This window comes from Prinia subflava, chromosome 2, assembly GCF_021018805.1.
Source record: "Prinia subflava isolate CZ2003 ecotype Zambia chromosome 2, Cam_Psub_1.2, whole genome shotgun sequence".
Lineage (NCBI taxonomy): Eukaryota > Metazoa > Chordata > Aves > Passeriformes > Cisticolidae > Prinia > Prinia subflava.
Window position 1 is genome coordinate 45,495,035 of NC_086248.1, and position 15,508 is coordinate 45,510,542.

At 43.8% G+C, this 15,508-nt stretch overlaps 1 long non-coding RNA gene across 2 annotated transcripts; it reads left to right on the forward strand.

Moving 5' to 3' along the window:
• Nucleotides 1–3,153: 3,153 nt before the first annotated feature.
• LOC134546727 (uncharacterized) lies at nt 3,154–14,084 on the forward strand. Of its 2 annotated transcripts, XR_010079249.1 has the most exons (4): nt 3,154–3,258; nt 10,976–11,085; nt 11,614–11,679; nt 13,233–14,084. It is a non-coding gene; the product is annotated as an uncharacterized LOC134546727 (long non-coding RNA). The 2 variants fall into 2 exon arrangements; XR_010079248.1 differs by lacking the exon at nt 3,154–3,258 and having other exon boundaries at nt 10,130–11,085.
• Nucleotides 14,085–15,508: the final 1,424 nt, after the last annotated feature.

Sequence of the window (15,508 nt, forward strand, 5' to 3'; positions counted from 1 at the left end):
ACGGTCCGCAGCGCGGCCCCGCTCCCCCACGTGACCCCGCCGCTCCCCTGGGCAGGAACTTCACCAGCGCGTCAAGCGCCGGCACGTCACCACGGAGGTCCCGCCCCCTCCCCGCTGGCTCCGCTCATTGGCCGGGGACGAGGCCGGGGGCGGGGCAGAGGCTCGCGGGCTCGCGTTTCCCGCGCCTAGGCGGCGAGCACGCGGTTGCTGGCGGTCCCGCGGAGCCGCGGTGCGCGGGCGGGGTCGCACACGGGGGTCGCACTGAGCGGTGGGGAGAGAGATGCTCCCGCCCGCCCGCCCACACCAGCTGCCCGTGGGCACGGGCTGCAGCTATTGCCCCGCTCCCACGCCCCTCCCATTCCTACCGTGACGAAACAGCGAATTGTACTTAAATTGTTTTTAAATGGTAGTTTAGATGAATCGCACGTGAACCTTAGCAATCCGCGTGCAGCACTTGCAAAGTGCTGTCCAGCTGTGCTCTCAGCAGCACTGGTGCCATCACTGGTGGAAGCTGCACTCTGGGAATTAGTGTAGACCTTGGATGAAATGGCTGCAACAGCAGAAGGGAGGCATTTGTAACCCTTATCTTTATAGCTGCGCTGTACAGAGCACCTGGAGAAGGCTCCCTCGTCATCCCACCACTTCTTTTCATGGACTTGGCAGTGTGAGGTTTGCAGCTGGACTCAAAAGGACTTATCCAACCTAAGTGATTCTAAGAATCAGCGATTCCCCCTGGACCACTGGGTAGAGTTCCCCCTATGCCTATGACATTTTCTCTCTCCTTTGTTTTTCCTTAAGGCAGCTTGAGTCTACAAATATCATCATCATTGGACTGTCAGCAAATAAAAGTTTGTTTGTGTAAATCTGCCTTAGCATTTTGTGCAGTGCCAACACAGGTGAATGTTGGGAAATCAAGGCAAACATTCATGTGTGCTTGTATTCAAGGAGAGCTAAGCTAGAGCTATTAAGCAAATTTTATGATGGGCTAGGTCAAAGGACACACGGAAGAGAGGAGTTATAATCAAGACAATTCCCCCTTGGTTCTCCTAAGTGTGAGCTGGACTTGGGCAGTCCAGCCCAAAGAGGAAACTGCCAAATAAATCCCTAGCTTAATCTTCCCATTTTACTTTCTTTCCTGAAGTTGTTATATTGCCAAGAGCCAGGAGACCAATACAAATGCAGAAATTTTAAGGCAAGCTACCTGTCATGGTTACTGTGTGAGCTATGGAGGGGCCTGTAGGGCTGCTGGTAATACATAATTTCGGCACAGAGCTTTCTGACAAGGCTCTGTTCTGTCATATATTGTGGTGCTTTCTGCTAGCAGGCAGGATGGCTAATGCTTTGCCTTCCTGCAAGGAAGTCTCAGGGAAAAAAAACAAAAGAAAGGTGGGCAAGGTGGCAACAGAGAATCGATTTTATGATACAAACTGAAACCTTGATACAGCTGCATTAAAATGACCAAATGGTCTGTTCTATGTAGATATCAGTAACATCAGAATTTAGTTCTGAAAAGTGATAAGGAAACGGAAGTCGCACACTGACTTTAGTTATGTCTCATTCTCCATTTTTACTGGAGTGGTAGCGTAAAATAATTTAGTTATTTCCACAGTATGACAAAAGTTTCTGGCATTTAATAAGAAATACTTTTCACATGCATTATTAGAATATGATATTTCTGTTCTACCTTCAAATAAACAGCATAAATTGAGGAGCAGCATGAATAAAAGTTGCAGTGTAACCAAAATTGCAGGAAGCATGGAATAAGGGAGTTTTCTATGGATTCCACTCATCCCTCCTGGCCATACCTGCAGAGATTTTTATGTCCTTCTAGGACAAGGGTCTTCTGCTTGGATCATGCTTGATTCAGAGGGTCTCTTGAGATTTCACTAGACACATGGTATAATTTGATCTTAGGTTTTCTCTTTTGCGAGTCTTGAGGGTTATAATGCTAAATATATCTTCAGCAGTTATCAGTGTTTTATGAAGGATTGCAGTGGCAGCTCTGTTGATGTGCTGGACACATGAAGTATAATGGCTGCTGCAATCTGCATCAGGAGTGCATGCTAAAAATCTTCTTTTGGGAAAGTAATGGGACAGTTAGGTTAAATAAGATAAAAGAAAAGACTCTAATCAGTGTTTATGTATATGGAAAAAGTGGGAGAAAATGAAGTACAGAAAAAAATAGAACTAAGACTATCAGCAAGGGCAAGAACGAGCGAGTGAAAACATGTTTATCATTCTGGGGGCTGGTGGGAATCCAGAGAAAAGATAAATGTGGTTTGTCTGTTTTTTCTTATAGTCAGCATCTTGGGACTTTGTTGTAGCATACAGTCAGCAGGATCATGGCAGTCTGGGTTGTTGTTGTTGGATTTAAAACACCACATTCATCACTGGATTCAGTTCTCATTGTGCTGTTATGCACTCAGTGGTTAGTAAGGCATTTACCTCTGCTTTGAATCTATAAGGAATTCCAAGCACTGCATTACTGGAAAATTATGTAAAATCCTTGACAAAATGGGCAAAACCTTAGAGTCTGCAGATGCCCATTTCAGGGAAGCACATTTGAAATATAGCAAATGCCCAGGGTTTGGAGCAGATTGTGTTGTATCAATTGGTGCTTGGCAAGATGTGATAATGGATTGAAGAGATTCCACAGGAGCGTACAGCAGTTTGGGATGACAGCAGTAAATGGAAAACAAAATTTAGTGGATAAACTGAAGGGAATATATATTTCCTTCATTTTGTAAACATTGGTTCTCTTTTCCATATTGTCATTTCAAATGCAGAGAAAGAGAAGTGGATGTGAAGTTTAAATATGTGGTGGTTATTTTAGCAGGGAAAAGACAGCGTCTAAGGAGGTTTTGAGGTATTTGTGACTATTACTTAATGATGCATTATTTATCCTGGTGCCATTCACCAGAATGGTGAATTGTTCAGAAATACTGCGTTGACTCCTGTGCCTGGAGCTTTGTGACCTTTGTCCTTGCATTGTGAGGCAGGTATGGCAGTAAATCCCACTGTAGGGGTGTGTCCAGCCAGGGCTGGATACGGCCCCAGGGCACATCCAGGGCGGTGCATGCCGTGCTGTGTGACATCAGGGGGTGCATTTAAGGTGCCTGGGTGTCTGTCCCCAGCAGGAATTCTGGGTGAGGACATTGGCACCTGTACTGTACGAGCTGCTTGCCTGAGGCAGGCGAGGTGGAGCTGCGTTTGGTGCACACGAATTCTGTGTTACAGGCCCTCGCTCAGCCCCACCAGGTGAGGTGGAAATGCTGCTTTTAATATAAGGAGCAAATAATAGAGAGAGTGGTTAGTGATAATAAAACAATGTTAAAAATATTTTCTTAACTCTTTTAGAGATAGAGATACAGGTTGATACTTTTAGTCTAAGGCAAGCTAGAGACATGTCTTAAGAAGAATGGAAGGCAACAGGTAGAGGTAAGATGGAGTGGAAGGAATAAACCTTTCACCTGTGCAGCTGCAGCTAAAGAAAGAATGAGGTCAGACCGATTTAAGTGACAAAAGGAAAATAAGGCTAATGTTTAGATGGAGTTCTTGCAACAGTACATCCATTTACTGTATTTTTAATGTGCATTTTTTAGTTGGTGATAGTGTAATACAGTGGTGGGCTTTGGCCTATGTCAGGGCAGGAGCATATTCCCTGGGAGTTGAGCTGTGTCCTTAAGGCTGGCTGGCTGATAAAAATGCCTTGGTCAACCTGGGAGTTTTTCATGTGAAGGAACTTCAGGAGGGTCTGCACAACTTTTTCTCAGTAGATGTTTTTGTTCTTAGGGTCTTGTATCTGGCCCCTGCCTGAGGTGTAATACCTGTGGGCTGCCTATGCCTGGCCTTGGCTCCCACTCACTTGGCATCTGCTCTTGCTGTGCCCTGATGGCCTGGACCAGTGCTTCTTCCCTGACAGCAACTGAGGTACAGGCACAATTGAGCTCTGTTGGTCTGGCCACCCATTACTGCCTCTTAATGTCCTAAAGCTTCTCAGAATTACAGTATCAAGATTTTTTCTATGAAGTTTGTAAAATCATTCCACTTACCCATTTTCTTTGTGCAATAGCTGTATTACATCATTCTGATCCATTTGATGTGCTGCATAGTTGATATTATGAGAAAGTAAAGTTCTTCCAAAACCCATCCCTCCGAATACCGTTTTTTCCTCCGTGGAATTGGTGGCAAGAATTTTTTATCTGACTGGGACAGAAGGGGGTCAACAGTGAATTAGTGAAGGGTATCCTAAGCAATAAAGTATGTGAAGGGCAATAAGAGAGAGCTGTGGCCATGACAGTCTAAAAAAGGAAGGTGAGGCTGGTCTGCAGGAAGGTGAAGTATGTTGTCAGAGGTCTGTCTGTTACCATGACAGTGGCCATATACTTCAGAGATCCCAAGGCTTCCCCAGATCCGTGTGGAGTACCTACACATCTGAAGAGCCACACTAACAATTTCTGCTGGCTTTAGCCGCCCTCCTGGATCAGATTCAGAAACTCTCTGACCTCAGATCAGGTAAACTGCCTTGTAGATAATGACTTTGGCCTCCAACTTTTGTCTCATCAGGGCTTGAATAAGTAGGGGGTAATGATTGGAGCCTACTGTCTGTGCTGTGTTAACACAATGTCCTTGTGTTTTAACACATATGCCTGTGCACAGAAAACTGGTGTGTAGTCTGAGAGCTTCTTTCATCACTTTTCATTTAATGCAGTATCTAAGAGAGTGTTTTGCTGGAGTAAGGAGCTCAGCATAAAACCCCAATAAAGCAAAACTTGAAAGACACCAGTTTTTCTTGTGGCAGTGACACATTACATAAATAAAACACTGTGTAATCCGGTAAGATGATAGTTTTCTCAGAAGGCATGTTGCTGCCAGCTGTTCTTTATAGAAGGGAGTTTTTTATATGGTTGCTGGGAAGGGAACTTCTCCTAACCCAGCGGCTGACAATGAAAGTTTTCACCTCCCCATTTGCTGACTGCCCCTGAATTTCCCGACTTTGTGGAGATCCTATGGCTTACCTCTGGACTTGCATGTCCTCTGGATGCTTGTGCATGCTGTTTCTCTGGTGTGGCACTCTGAGAGGCAGCACTGTATTCCTAGTGACTTGGTCAGAGATGTAAAGCTGTAGCAGAAAATCACGAAACATCATTTTGGATTAAGAGAAATATTCCATTTTTGTTTCATGGTTCATAGCCTTGGACTCCAACTTGCAGGCACTGTGAAACCAGGCTTGAAAGAGGCACTGTTGTTTCTTTAGGTGACCTCTTAACACTGGATGAAAGATTTGACCATGTTTTTTTCTGGCAGAGTGTCCTGCCATGACCAATGCAAATACAGTAATTATAGCTTGCCTGAAGAATTGTTATGCCTGAAATTCAAAATATTTCCTGGTTGTACTCTTCTCTTCTCTTCTCTTCTCGTTATAACTTCTTTCATGTGGTATAACCTCAACCAGTTGTCCCCTGCCCAGTTCCCATGCACTGTTCTCCTAGATCCTGAGTGTATGACATCCAGCTGTACATCCAGGCATCATCCTTGTCACCAGGTCTGTGAGTTTTGGCACAGGATCAGCTTTCTGATACTTGATGTGATGAGGCATTTGCCTGCCCTCAGAGTGCCTGAATATTGCCCACTGCCAGAGCATGAGTTTCTGGGCTCTGACATCTGCTCAGATCAGATCATTTGGACTCAAATCACATGCTGTGCTCTGCTTTGATCCCTTGTGGAACATTGGAGACACTGGGGTGGCTGTCACAGAGCAGACCTGGGTGACCAAACCAATAGCAAATAAACAAATAAATTAACTGGCCTCCTAACATTGTCCTCTGATAGCCTTCAGAACTAAAACTGCTTTTCTGATTTTAAACATCCGAATGTATTTCAAAATCCTTGCAAGAGATAAGAACCACTAACCTTTGTCGATACTGAGTATGCAAAACTGTATCTTTTCATAGCAGTAGTCTCTGTTACAAAAAGTAATTTGTCAGGAAATGTGGGGTTTTATGAAGAAAATATCACAGTCTATTTTAATCTTTGACCCAGAACTATGAAGTGAAAAACATTAATCTCTAGGCAGATTGATTTGAAATGTTTAATTCCTATAGAGTAGTCTGTGTATAGATTGCAGGATGCTTTAGAAAATGGAAGGATGAAATGTATTACAGACTTCTTAGCTAGCTGCAGTTATTCAAAGGTATTTTAGGTTAAATGATCTTTTTCTTTTCTAGCATAAGTAACGAAAAACCTGAATTCCCTTGCTAAAATTAACATGATCTTCATCCTCAGAGCCTCTGGAGATTAGTCTGGGTCTATGCCCTCTTCAGGCATTCAGTTAAACATTTGCTGATTTGTTAAATTTGTTCCCATTTAGCAAATAAACTTCAGATCATTACTTTTAATGAAATCCATGGACTTCAGTTTGGACAAAATCAGGTCTCTCCAAACACTTCCCTAGTTCAGCCTTCCCCATCTTACGCTGGCACAGTTCTGTGAGGTTTAGCAGCTCACATGGTGAGCCCAGGAGCAAAGGTCACTCAGCACAGCACTCTTAGCAGAGCTGGGAATAGGGGTGGGAGAGCTGCTCTCTGGTGGTGTCCAGGTTGCCCTGGCACAGCAGGGCTGGTTTAGCCTTCTGTCTGTCTGCATCCAAGCTCCAGAAATGAGTGCTCTTTTCTTTGAACCTCCAGTACACTCAGGTACGGCCTCTCTTTCCAGCCTGCATTTTGATCTTACACACACCTTTTCTTCTTTTAATGCTCATCTGGAGCCATCCATGCCCCAGCTTTTGCACCATATGTCAGAGAGATGTTGCATGTAGGAAATCACTGACACTGGCAGTCATTTTGGATTATGTATTTACATCCACACATAACTTTAACTGTATTACAAAAACTTTATAAAAAATATTTTTCTCTGTTTCAGTGGCAGTAGTCACTTTTTTTTAAATGGAGACCATCTGCTATAAGTAATTACTTAAATTTTCTGCCTGCTCTAGCATTTCCTAGTTTTAGCCTCAGGCAGCCCAACTTGATTTCAAGGACATTACTTTTAGTTTATAGTAACGCAGGATCAAATATTTGGCCTTCACTGAGGCCACAGTATCCTACAAACACATTTTTTCTTCTTTTTTGTCTGAGATGCCATTTTACCATATAAGTGCTTGTAACTATATAATTATATTAACACTATTTCCCATAAATCGTAGGTGCACTGAGATATGTTCACAGGTCTTTTTCTCTTCTCCTGTAAAAGTGTTTTTTAACACCTTATGAACATTTCTTTTTTAAGCAAAAAAAGAGAAAAGTTTCCAAGCCATTCACATGTGCAAGATGACATGGTTTTCTTTTTGCTGTAAGTGAAAGTCATCATGGTCTGTAAAAAGCTGAGTGGGATATAGTGCTCTACCTTACAGCAGGCAGGACAACCATCTGGGAATCATGAATTGAAGGTCCCACAGTTAATTATCTATCAGGCTACTGTAGGCCTTTTGTTATATGTAGGTACAGCCCCAGTGCTTGGAGGATCTCCATGTCCTCAATCACTTGCCTACAGGAAGGAGAAAGTGCACATGGCATCCATCTCCATCCAAAGCCAAGCTCTGCAGCCTCAGGTGAGGTCATTACAAACCCAGGCACCTGTTTCCTACTGACAGGCTACACTCACTATGCTCTTTAGAAAGTTCTTCTTCACAATGAATGCTGTCAGTTCTTGATTAAGTAGCCTCCCATTGGCATTTTAGGAGATGTGAAAATATGATGGCTTTATGCAGCTACATTTATTTAAAGAAGCACACTTTGTTCCGTGTGCCCCAGGTACAAATGGCCAGTATTTTTGAGATGAAGTCAGGAGACACTGTGAGAAGTGACAGTACTGGAAGTGACTCCCTGTGAAATACCCTTCATTTCCTTCCTTCACAGCACTAATCTGAATCCATTTTGCCATCTCTGTGATTTTCAGCCTGTCCTTCTCCCACGCTGTGGGAGGACAGTGTGTGCCTCCTGCAGGCGCTGGCACGGCAATGGATGCCAGCAGAGCTCCATAAAGCTTTGTATCGTATCCCATCCCACTCTACCCAGCAGGGTGGTACCAAGCAAGGAGGATGCTGCAGGCATCTCTTGTCCAAGTGGGGACATCAGAAAATCTGAACAGAGCAGAGCCTGGAAAGTACCTGGTTGTCCTTGTTGTACACTGTGGCTTCTTTTTGCTTCCTCAGGATTTAACTCCCACTCAGATTTAGGAGGGCCTGGCTATAAGATCATGGATCCTACACCTTTCAGATTGCACAGAGCCAGTGGCAAGGCAGCAACTTGAAGTGAATGTTGCTGGTTATGAATATATCCAGCTTTTGGGTTGTTCTCTGTAGGTTTGAAAGTTATGCTTTTTTGTAGTGTTAAAGATGCTGTCCTGTGTGGTGTGGTAACAGGGAAACTACACTGTGAATTTTTCTCTCTGTGGTAATACTTAAATATTTTGTTCTCTTCCATCAAGGAAACTGCTCAAAGCAATATTCTTATTTATTATCTTCCTGAAAAGCTAAAAATTTTAACAGGCTAGTCCTATATGTTAACCTACTGAGAACAAACTTCTAGTATGCATTTGCTAAAATAACGTTCTTCAGCTTGTGAGGGAGAGCAGAGCCTGGAGGTTTTGTGAAATGATTCCCTGTCTGTCAGAGCCTACCTTTAGCTGACACTGAGTTCTGCAGCCTCAAGTTTGTAACCTTTGGTCCTGGAGATGCCCTGGCAGCTTCTTTAGTTTTGTCATAGGGTTTTCTAGCTTGAGTAACATGTTTCTTGTCCAGGTGGGGAGCTGGCTCGAAGGTGATGTAGAACTCCAAGCTGTTTCTATGGTGACTCTTGTTGGCTATCCCGAGGATTCCTCTTCCTTTGTGATGGATGGAGAAGCTTTCATCCAGGGAAAGAGTTGGGGGATGAATGGCTGCAGTTGTGGTGCTCCCTTTGCTGCTATTCACTGTCCATGTCCCTTTTACTGGCTCCCTCAAGCTCCCTTTCCTTCTTTCACACTCACCTTTTTCCTTTCCCTCAGCGGTTTCACTGAGTCTTATGCCAGCAAAGTCTGGTTTAAATCCATATTTTAGCCAGTAAAGAAGCTAATGAAAATGTACCCATAAAAAACCACTCTGGATCTGTGTTGTTGGTCTGTAATGACTCTTGCCAGAGTAGCTCAAGATACTTATCATGGCAGTTCCCTGTGGCTGCTTGTGATTATTCCTACTGTATGGATGAGGAAGGTAGGAGGCAGAGAGGATGCTCCAAGCACAGGCTCAGCTCTGCCTGCCCTCATGGCGCTGCTGGTGGCACAGGACAAGACTCCCATGAGCACAGTCAGGGCTGTGAAAACGGGATATGGCTGGCCGAGATGGGATACCCAGCTGCTCCCAGCCCTTGGCATCTTGCACAGGAGGGCGAGCAGGATATTTCTTTATCTAAATAAAATGACAGAGCTGAATAAATGGAGATCAGATGCTGAGTTAAGGAAGCCAGGGTGCTCCCAGAGTAGAAGGTTTTCTCCAGGGTGAGGAGAGGAGACAGGAAATGGGAGTGAGAGCTGTGAGGAGCTGAAGAGGATCTTCTGCACTGACTGGGAAAGGACTCATGACAGAGAGAAGAAACGCTCTCAAGAGTGATAACTGGGGAGAAGCAAGCATTAGGTGTGCTTGGGTTTGAGGGATTATGGCAAGGACTTGCCTCCTTTTGTGTGGAGAGGAGCCTGGCTTTGGGGTGGGGAGCAGAGGGTCCACTGATCCTGTCATCCTCCATCACCATCTGACCTGATCACATTGAGCAGTTAAGAGCCCCACCAAGCTCTCAACAAGCTTTAAGGAAAGTGAAGAAATATTTAGATTTCATTTTTCTCTGGTTTTTTTTTCCATTCTTGCTACCTTGAGAGCCTTTCTTAAAAACTGATTCATAAAAATTGTAGTTAAATTTTAACTGATCAGTTACTCTCTGACCGCTGCCTTGTGGCTTGCAAACTTACATCAGACTAATTTTGGAGTGGGATGCTTTGTGCTTTGACATGATGCTCCAGTACAAGCGATTCTGTGTAATTGCTTCAGTCTTCTCATCTCATTACAGGAAAACGAGGTTGTGTCCCATTAATTCCAGCAGGTGCCCAGACACATGCCAAGCACGGAGTCTCCCAGAACATTACTGGCTGACAGAGGCATCTCTCACCCTTTTCGGATATCAAAGTTATTTGTGCCCTGCCCTCAGGGCAAAGTAGTTTTGCGGGAAGTATCAGGAAAGCAATCTAAGCCTTAAAATAGAAAGGCATACCCAAGGGAACACCTTTCTCAAGGGTGGAAAGCAACTCTTTAATTAAAGAGGGGGAGAGCAAGAAGTAGCAATCTCCTCCTTTAATGCATCAACACATATAGTATGTGCAATATGGGTAACAAAACTCTTGTGGGGACACATTCAAGGTTGACCAATTCCAAATTAAATCCACCTTAAAATGACTGAAGCAGTTTTTGGTGTATTGTCCCCTTCCCACATGGCATGGCAGCTTCTTTCCTGAGTAGCATAGGGAAAACACAAGCTCTGCCTGGAGGAGGATGATGGAGCTGGAGTGAAACAGTGCTTGAAAGCTGCCTCATCTCCCTTGTATGCAGAGGTGCCTGAGTACATGCTAACTTGTTTCTACCTGATGTGTAAATCAAGTAAATCTGTGGGTCATAAAAGATGATAATTTCTACCCAAACAGAAGGTGAAAAAGGTGCAAGATGGGCTCTAGCACAAATACATTGGCTAACATTGCTCGAAAAGAAGATTCACAAATTTTAAGTCCTTGGTGATACCCACCTTGGAAACAATTTAACAGCCAGTCCTATTTTATTTCCAATACCAGCTTATGTTCTCTTGGAGATATGTGTGCCCTGGGAGCCTGGGCTTGCTGCTGTTCCAGGAGCTCCAGCATCAAAGAAGTTACTTCTGTCTTTTTCTTTCCACTCCAGGAAGCTCATAGCACTTAGTGCCTCAAATCCCACACACCAGGCTTCCCTCCAGCAGCTTTCCTGCTTGCCAGGGCTACTGCATTTTGCTCCATCCAACCTGGGACCTTGAGGTGAGAGCAGCTTCTCCTCACAGGCAGACTCCTCAGCATCTTGGGAAAGACACTTCTCAGTTGCACTTAGCATTTCTGATCTCAGTGTTGGCTGCTGCCCAGCCTACTGAAATGGTTTGCACCATTGCCAGTGGGAAAGCTTTTATATAAGGGAACATAAATAATTTTCAAAAGTGCTGTAACTGTCATAAAGTGTCTTAATGGGTAGCATTTAATCTAAACAGAAAATCCCAAATGCCTATGTCAATTATACGGGTTGCTTTTCTTAAATACTAAAAGTTAGAGTGTTCTTTTTTATTTACATTTTATTACTTTATGCCAGTATGAGGGAATATTTTCTGTTAAACTTAGGTCATGTTTGTAATTTCTTGACTTTCGGGGTTTTATAAGAGATTCAGAAATCCCCTTCCACTTACAGAGTTTAGGCTGCTGGCAGCAATGCCTAATGCTTGCCCAAGCCTGAGAAGCTGCCTGAGGTCCAGGAAATCTAGAGTTACAGCTGACTTACTTCTATTACTTTAAATGCAGGTGGTAGGTGTGCCTGGGGATCTGTGGCTAACCCACTTCTGCATTTCTAGGGTCCTGTCCACAAAGGTGAGTATTTGAAGTTTGAAGTAGGCAGTGGGTGACCATCAGCCCTCATTTAGGCAAGGGCAAGGGGCTGCTGGAGCTGAGCCTCACGCAGGGGACATAAGAGGACACAGACAAGGTTACAGATCAAAAAAATGTTCTCAGTAAAGCAGTCTGCTCTTACTAATACAAGCAGATTATAATTCTGACTGAGAACCAAACTTTTTTTGCTTTAGGGAGATGAAAAGCAGTTCCCAATTTATTATGTGAATAAGATCAGATCAACAACTTGATTTTTGTGGAAATTCACCATTTGCACAGTCAGATAGCTGGGGAGACAGACCTTCAAACGTAGGACCATAAACTGACTCTCCTTCATCCTCCTTTCCAGTTATGGTATTTGCAGGGTAGATAAAAGTAATCATCAGAGACCATGGTTATCACAGGCATTTGTCACAGGGCTGTCAGTGAGCAGCTCAGCTGAGATCAGAAAGATGGGTTGCCCATAGCCTGGGGGAACAACTATTTTCACCTCTGTTTCACTACTGAAATTTTGACAGACCTTTGGGCAGAGCCCTGCTTCCATTCCAGGAGACAGTCTCTCTATGAATTATTTCATGCAGTGTGTTTAATTGCTGCTGCTCTGAGAAAGTTTAGCATCTCCTGCTGCTACTGAGCCATGGAAGCAGTGCCCCAAAGAAGGACATCTGTCAGACGGAATAGGGTTAGAAGAAAGAAGGATGAAAATGCAGCTGTGATTTTATGAGAAGTTAAGGCTACTAACATGTCTGAGAAAGGAGAATTGATAAGAGTGAAATTCCTACTAAGCTGAATGAGGCACTAAGGAAAACTGATTTTTTTTAATAAGTCTGGTTTTGTTACATTGTTTAGATATTGTCTGGTTATCATTAGTCCTCTAGAGTAGCAAACTTAATATTAGATTGCTTTTAGGGACTACATAGATATTCATTTGCTTCAAGCCCACATCACTCCCTGCAGCTTCCAGACTGGTGCTGGGGCTGAAGCCCAGGGGTTACCTGTGCCATGAACTTGGTCACATGGACACCAGGTGCTGGAGCAGCCCCACCACCGTCACTGCCACTGGCACCCACCCTGGGCCCGCGGCAGTCCGGCCACCACAAGTTTGAGTCTGTCAACAGGGCTCAGCTGCACAGCAACACCAGACACCAGCCCACAACCTACCCTGCATTTCTAAGCACTTCCCAAGCCTAATGTAAGCAGTTTTCAGCCCTTTGGGAGGTTAGAAAATGCTCCAATTTCTGTTTTCCCCTGAAGGAAAGAAAACCAGGTTACACAGAAAGCACATGGCAGAGCAGGGGACTGAAGCCAGTTCTTTCCAGAGCTCTTGATGGATGCTGTCAGTAATACTTTAAGGATGAAGAGCCTCTTGCTAATAGCAAATGCCCAGCAAAAAGTGATAAGTAAAAGCAAACATGAGAGAACTGTTTCCCACTCCACTCCCAGCCTTCAGTGAGCCTCTGCTCAAGGATTTCCTGTACCTCTGTGTTTAATTCTCCCTGGAAGCTCTTTTCCATTTGAATTTCTTTGCTTTTCAGGCATATGTGAAAGTCTGGCATCCACAAATTTCTGTGGCAATGAGCCTTACAGCTTAATTACACCCTGTGTAAAGAGGGTGTCTCCTTTTGACGCAAAACCTCCTACCCACAGCCGTGTTTGCTGGGCACTGCTGAGACATCATTCCCGCCGGCAGCGCGCCGACAGAGCGGTTCCAGAGGGGTCGCGGCTCCCGCAGCAAAGCTTTGTGCCACCGCCGCAGCTCTGCTCTCTTTTGGCTCACGCAGCACGTGCAAAAGCTGCTTTGTGGGACAGCTGCAGGTTCAGCTTGGGCTTCTGTCAGCACAGCAGGGTCAGGTCACTTTTCATCTCCGAGCACTGTGAACTTTCATGTGTCAAAGTCCTATTGCAGATAAGACTGTTGTGATTTTCATGCGAGCAAACTTATGATAAATTAAAAAAACCCAAACCAACTGATTTCTCATCTTAATAACAGTGTGAACTTTTTACCCAACTGTATATCCCACTGGCTTTATAAAGTGATACAGTTTTACATAACCACAGAGTCAGGACCAAAAAGCCTCTTAGCTAAACGTTGCTAAATTAGAGAGTCTATAAAAATCCCAGACTGGGAAAGAAATCACAGGTTGCAGACAGGCCTCCTCCAGGTAGCCCTGAAGTCTCACTGGTCTGTGGTAGTTTCCTACGGTGATTCATTAGGGCAATGTTTTCTTAAGAGTTTTGTCGGGATTTGCAGCAGTGCTGGATTTGAAGAGCTCCATCCTTGCAGTATCAGACTGTGAAGATCAGAATCTCAATGTTTAGCTACCACAGCTGTTCCCTTGCCTGAAAGATCCATGCACAAGGTGTTATCATTTCATGTGATGATGTTCTCCTGCTGAAAAAATGCAGAAAAATGAGGCAGACAGAACAGTTTGGACAAGGAGACATGTTAAAATGGTAAGACAAGGCAGTTTTAATTCACAGCCAGGTCCTGGGTGGCAGCAGATGAGCTGAGGTGTGACAGTAGGTAACTCTACAAGCAGCACATGCAAATGCAGGGATGTTTTGTGGGCTGTGACTGAGTGATGCAAAAGAAAGTCCTTTCCTTCCTCCTCTCAAAGGTTGGCAGCATGGCTACTGAAGCCTCTGTAGGCTGTAAGCTAAGCAGAATCTAATTTTGGTAGCCCGACCATATGGCTTTTGCTATAGCCAAAAAAGTCTATAGCAGCCTTATGTAAAGTCCAGAGCAGAAGCAGCCTACCCAGAGTCAGATATAAAATCAGCTTCAGAAAATACTGTCTTGCCTATCTATTTTTCCCTACATCCATATTTTTAGCTTGATACAGATTAATACAACCGAAGTTCATGAACTGGTTTTGAAACATCTCTTTTCTCCTTTTTGCACCACAGCATTTAAGGATTAAACCCAGAGCAATCCACTACATACTATTTATAAACAATCCTGAGTTTGATGTCTGCATTTTGTAAATGTGCTTAAATTTACACACAAGAAATTCTGTTATTGAAATTTAATTTTGCACATACACAGGACTGGCTCCCATTAATCCTTTTTCTTTGATTTTTTTTTTTAACTGATAATTTCGAGGCATTCTTACTGTCATTGTGGGCAAGAAGGGGAATTAACTATAAACATACTGGTAATAGTTCAACTGACCAAAGTAAAAAAGAAAAGCAATGATTAGCCCAACAAGCATCACAGGACTGTTTTCTGAAAATTTATGTTGGGTGTTTCTTTTATAAAAAAGACATGCCAAGAATCACCAATTACTTGTCTCAATTTGCTCTGGTTTTTATTTCTCCACTTCTTTTGTCATCACTTGGTAATTCACGTACATTTAAATTCTATTCAAACAGGTTGCCAGTTATGAAAAGGACATATATTAAAATCCTGACCTGGGTGACAAGGTTCTGCAGGCTTGTTTGTACTGCTTAGATGAGGATGAACGTTCTGAGGGTGGCAATAGTTAGATGTGAATTAGCTGGTGCTGTTCTGCTTGCCAGCTGTGGCAGATGTGCTGTGCTGCATTCAGTTTGGAGCGGAAAATGATTACCAAGAAGAAAGTATGGAAAGCACACGAGGTTGTGCAGCACCTTTAAACAATGATCCTGAAAGCCTTTCAAAGGTTGTGCAGCAATGCTCTTGGAAACTTTGAAGTCCTTTGAAGAGTGCACATACACTCTGACACAAGACCCAAGAGTTTTACTTCTGTGTGATTCTTAGAGGGTTTTCTTGGTCCAAACTTCTCCACCTGGTGCAGCTGCAGCTGTTTCAGTTCCTTTTAGTCCAAAATAG